This window comes from Chinchilla lanigera, unplaced genomic scaffold, assembly GCF_000276665.1.
Source record: "Chinchilla lanigera isolate Chin_1 unplaced genomic scaffold, ChiLan1.0 scaffold00077, whole genome shotgun sequence".
Lineage (NCBI taxonomy): Eukaryota > Metazoa > Chordata > Mammalia > Rodentia > Chinchillidae > Chinchilla > Chinchilla lanigera.
The window spans coordinates 3,933,437-3,939,436 of NW_004955478.1; the positions used below are offsets into that span (position 1 = coordinate 3,933,437).

The 6,000-nt window shown below is 41.1% G+C and overlaps 1 pseudogene; it reads left to right on the forward strand.

Annotated features, from left to right (window-relative positions):
• LOC102025240 overlaps window positions 1–6,000 on the forward strand; it is a 55,859-nt pseudogene that overhangs the window by 42,111 nt on the left and 7,748 nt on the right.

Sequence of the window (6,000 nt, forward strand, 5' to 3'; positions counted from 1 at the left end):
TACACTGAAATTCAGAGCATTTAACACACAAATTTTTATTTCCTTTAGATCACCACTGTTTCTGTGATTTTATTCTATCTGCTGGGTTTCTCTGAACAAGCTACACCATATAGCATCATTTATTTAGTACCACAAGCCACACTGATTGCAACTTTTTCATCTATTTCCATAAGTAATGCCACTGTCTGCTTCAGTGTCCTGGAACTCGTGACCAATTGTGAAAGCTTTCCCTGTGTTGGAACCTCAGTATGTTGAACCTGTATGAAATTTGAAAATTTCCACCTTGTGGATACTGATTGGAATCTCACAGATGGGACACTGTGATTCAGCTGGTGTATAACAGAAAATGTGGCCCTGGTTAACATGCGGAGAGGAATACAACTAGGAGGTGGGAAGGAGAGCAGCCTTCAGCATCATTCTGTACGTTATACACACCTAGGCATGCTTCTCTTTGCAAGGCACAAATGAAATGCCCTTAATCTTTGAGATTCAGGAATTTGGAGACATCCCATATGAATAAAATCCATTTGTCTGCATAGCCAACAGCTATACTTCTACAAAAGGAAGGAAAGGACATTATATGTGTACAAAGGTATCTGTGGGGTAAGGAAAGACCAGGAAGAGACACCATGAAAAAGAGTGGGCAGAGAAAGGCATGGGAAGCTGATCACCCAGATTCTTTCACAGGGTGATCAAGGATGGAGAAATCCTACCGAGTCACCTAAAGACATAGACTTTGGGAGGAAGGAAGCCAGGTCTGTGCTCTACATTTTGGAATGCACCTTCCCTGAAATTCATGGGGGAAATCTGAGGAAATGTGAGTGGGCATGTTTGGGTCAATTCATAGTTATGTGGATTGAATTCATTACTATCTTCCCCTCTACAGTTTTCTGAAAATGGGTCAGGGAATGGAGATTAGTTCCTGGTGTTGCTAGTTGTACGTACACACTCTTCTTTAAAAATCATTATTTTTTTTAAATATATGCAACAATTTTAATTCTTAAACACCCTGTAAGGCATTTCATTAAGGTAGAGATAGAGATATCTATAGCTAATAGAATCAAAATGATTTTAAAATCTGGGATAATCATTTTTATAAAGATCAATGACCAGATAATATACTTCTCAAACTTTGGAAACACACTGTGAGAAGAAATGATATAAATTAATAAGATCACATAATCATAGCTGTTTCCAATGTTTCTGTAGATGAGATTGAAAATGAATTGTTTCAAATAAGATATTGAAAATTTGCAATGATTTCACTGAATGTATTTTTGTAAAATCTACTTACTCCAAGTTAATCTCTGCTGCAAACAATTATCTTTTTGTTTCTCTAATTGTGTTTCTCTGTCTTTATTCCTAACCTTCCCTTCACTGTATCATTTTTCTTTCTATTCTTCGATGTCTAGAATGGAAGTTTGAAAAGAAACCAATGAGAAAGGATCCATTCTTTAGGTTGAAAGAAGTCAAATTGGATCTTTTATTTAATTGAGCAAGAGTTTAAAATCTTTCTTTTATGCATAAACCAATCCATTGACAAAAATGTGCCATGCCCTAGAATAGGGTTGGGTAGGAACAATGTCCCAGTACAAATAATAGATTCAAATACCTAAGGGAAAAGAAATTATGATCTGGTAGAGGGAACCGATGTGAAACCGTGAATAGAAAGGCCTTTACCTGACATTACCTGCAGAGACGCCCTGGGGAAAGTTGAATTTGGCTGATTCCACTCAAGGAATAGTTCACTTGAGTTGAGTGACAGATCACTGAAGGAAGCAGCCCCCCTAGGAAGAAGGAATAGAATAACCAATGGACCACAAGACTGACTGTATTCCTGTCCTGTGGCAGTGAGAAGCCAAGTCAGTAGATCATAGACCACTTCAGGTATAGGTGGGACTTAAAAGCATGGAACTGTTTTAAACTTCCAAGGGTGTGACCATAATCGTAGCATTCTCTCTGTGTCTCCCATACCACATCAATTTCATCTTTCACTATTACATATAGTGGAATGGGAGACTGCCCAGATGAAATCAGACATTTCTCAGATCTTCATAGGGAAGGAAGTCAAGGAAACAGACTAGAAAGAGATATTTGGGGGTGTGATGGACAAGACTTATGATGAGAAGCAAGAGTAAATCTGACACAGATTCAAGAGAAATGGAATGAATGATAGATCAAGAATCTAAATTGCGTCACCTGCATAAATCCTGACATTAAATATTCTGACTCATTTTTCCCGTAAGAACAGCCTACTGCCAACTTACTGGGGTCAAAGCTAAGTTTCTCAGAAAAAAAAAAATACTGCACTGAGATATGATGTAAAAACCATAGGTTCCAGTTGTTCACTGACATTGAAAAGGAATGGAAGACTCAAAAGAAGTAAATACACAGCACCAAATAGCGGTGTGGGCAGAATCAAGGAAGCTGCTGAGGGCTAAGTGCTCACTGCACCCAAGGGAGATTATGATGATTTTTTAATGGTGCGATCCACTCATGCCTAAGTCATAAAGAAGGCAAATTTTATGCAAGCATGAAAGCCAAAATTAAATTCTCCATGGTTTTGACTCTAGAGTTTCTCCCAGAAAAAAATGATATACATCAAAATCCAGAAGAGCCAGAAGGGGAAGATGAGGTTGTTCAGATAGAAAGAGTGAAAACAGCTGGTGCCTTGAATTCCACAAATTTTGATGAGGTAAAATATGTGAAGTAGCTATTGCATCAAATATTGCAAGTGTGTCTGTTAACTCGGTCAGTTTACCAGACTAATTCTAAAATGATTTTGAGTTGCTTTCCTCCTTCCAGATGAGAACTACTACTTTGGAAGGTGTTCATCATTTTAATACCTAAGTGGGCAGATTACAAGTCAAATTAACTCTCTTTGTATTTCTTAGAACAAAAAAATAAAGTGCAATTTCAATTACAAAAGAGAACTCTCAGAAACTGAACAACGCAACATATATCACTGCTTTTCGGGGAAAAGGCACAGTACAAAATTCAGAAAAAGTCCAGTCCACAGCATGGACTTTGAGGGTGATTCAGTGCTTTCTCATGGCTCTGGGGGAACAAGCAGGCTGCACAGAATTATGTGCTCCTCAGTGGCTGCCTTTGCAGGTGAGAAAATGACGGTGCCTTCTCTCCAAAAATAAGTGCTAGGACAGAAGAACAGCCAATGCACTTGTCACCTAGTAGACGGACCCCTTTGATGCATAGCTTGGCAGCAAAGGGGCAGAGCAATGCAAAGAGAGAGTTTTTTAAAAGTTCATGAGGAGAATTAAGGTCTGGTACAATTTACTTGTCGTTTACAGAAGCCAGTCATTGTTACTAGCTGTCTATGCAAGGAGTACACAGGAAAGAGGAGGAGTTGCTTTTTGAAGAGGAAAAACAAAATAGCCACAAGAAATATCTCATTCTGTGTTAGGAAAGGTTCGATGCCAGGGTTTTCTGTTGGCTCAGAGCCTCTGTAGAGTGACAGGGTTCCTAAGAAGGATCAGTCCCATACCTCTGCTTGGATCCCACACAGAACCCTCAGCAGAGTGCCCTGACTGCCCCTTTGGTATGTCTCAATCTGAATTAAATTAAGTCATCCCATGTTCAGGGCACAGCTGATAACCATAAGCTATTAAAGTGAGCCATTGATGCCATGACATTTTAATTAGATGAACCCAGTTAATTTCTTGATGTTCATTATTTTTCATAAAAGAACAGGCTGAGGATATGCTAGCATATTCCGCAGGCTTGATCAGAATGTGTTAGATGACCTTAAGTTGGGTCATTTTTGCACCCTGGTTAGGATCACAGAGGACAGAATCTGACACTCTTAAATTTCAAGAGTGGCCTTACCACTTTCCATCAGTGTACCTTGGGCAAGTTATCCACACTCTTCAGAGAGTTAATCTTCAAACATGTAAGTGAGATTATAATAGGTTCGCTGGGTTGCTGTGAAAATTAAATGAGGTGCTATAAACAAAACATGCAGCACATCTATCATATAGTGAGACTTCAGACTATTTTCTTCCAATTTAACTATTAAGATGAATTAACAGTATTGTAACCTTTATTTTCAGGGGAGGTTTTGGGATTATTAGGATGCAGAGGAGCTGGCAAAAGTACAACCATTAAAATAATCAAATGTTGGCCAGGTAGGTAAACTACATGGAAAAGATGCTATCCAGTGGTGCTCAAAATAAATGTGTGAGATGTTACAATTTTATAAACAGTTGACATTCTGAAAGAGAACAATAATTTATGTCTTACAAAGCATTAAAAGGGAAGGTTACATATCAGTTCAGAAGTCAGTATCAGAGTCCATACAAATCTTAATAGATCAATAGAAGACATATAGTCACTGTCCATGAACATTGTCTTCCTATTCTTGAGTAAAACTTTTGTAAAAATTACTGCACAGTTATAGCCACTGTCTTTCATAAAATGCAGGTCTTGAACATCTGTCATCCCAGGATTTTGGGAGACTGAGACAGGAAGATTGCAAGTTCAGTGCAACCTGGGCAACTTAGTGACTTACAGGGACTCTATGTCCACATACAAAAGGTTTGGGGGTGTAGCCCAGTGTTAAGGCCCTGGGTTCAATCCCCAGTGCAGGCAGGAGTGGGAGTGAGGGTGGCGGGTTGCTTCGGAGAGTGGTTAAAATTTGGATGTAAGCTATAAACTGCGGCACACATATACAAGGTCTTTGATGATCAACTTAGATTAGGTGGCTGGCAGTGCACACATTCGTTTACTCACATTAACTCTCTGGCAATCTTTCTCCAATTTCAAGTGACTATAGATGGTTAAGCTCAATTGGGTTCTGGAGTTCCTCTCATTTTTCTGTTTGTAAAGAGAAAGCTACCACCACAGCAGTCCTCAGGGTGGCCATGAGTGCAGGCTCTGACAGTGACATTTTGCCCATTGTAGGTGCTACTGAGTGGGAGCAGCGAGGCTGACCCCCTCGGGTTCCTGGGGTACTGTCCTCAGGAGAATGTGCTGTGGCCCAGCCTGACCGTGAGGGAACACCTGGAGGTGTTTGCCGCCGTGAAGGGCCTGAGCAAGGCCAGTGCTCCAGTGGCCATCCCATGGTACACAGGGAGCCACGCCCTTCCTGCTCTGCACCCAGGGGCCAGGAGCAGGTTGTGGGTGACAATATTCATAAGAATTCAACCTGGGAGACTCTAAACACTGACCCAGGTTACCCTGGCTTCCTAGATTTCAAAGTGTTAATTTCATTTCCATATTAAACATGGCAAGGAAAAGTGTTCCTTGATGAAATTTATTGAAAACTACTACAATTTAAGTTATCACTGAAAACTATTTGGACATCATGATGTGCTTATCTTCTCTCCAAAGACAATGCTGTCTTGGGAGCAGGTGATCCCACCAACCAATGATAGCACCTCTCACCCTATACACACCAACCACATGTCTGGGCTCCACCCCATCCTCACTGTCCCTGGACCATCCTCCCCCAGCCCCACTTGTGGAGCAGACTGTGGAGCTCTGCTGTCTACCCTTCAGGTTGATGGAGGTACTCAAGCTGCAGGACCAGCTGCAGGTGCCCATGAAGACCTTGTCAGAGGGGATAAAGAGAAAGGTAAGCACGGGCTTGGTGTACCTCCCTGCGCTCACTGACCAGCGCCAACGGGCTGTCCTTCTCCTTCCAGCTGGGCTTTGTGCTGAGCATCGTGGGGGGCCCTGTCAGTGGTGCTTCTGGACGAGCCGTCCACTGGGATGGACCCCGAGGGTGGCAGCAGATATGGTGAGGGGCCGTGCTGCCTTCAGGGTCAGCCCTGACACCTTGCAGGGAGTTGTAGAACTGCTTCACTCATTTCTTTTTTTTTTTTTTTTTTTTTTTTGCATTCTTTTTTTTAAAGAGTAAAAGAAGGATAACATAATAATAGGGGGGACTTACCAACTTACAGACAAAGTGGTAGGAAATTATCAATGGTTATTGTTTTACATATTGTTATCTACAAGATAGTTTCTCAGGAAAACAAATAGACA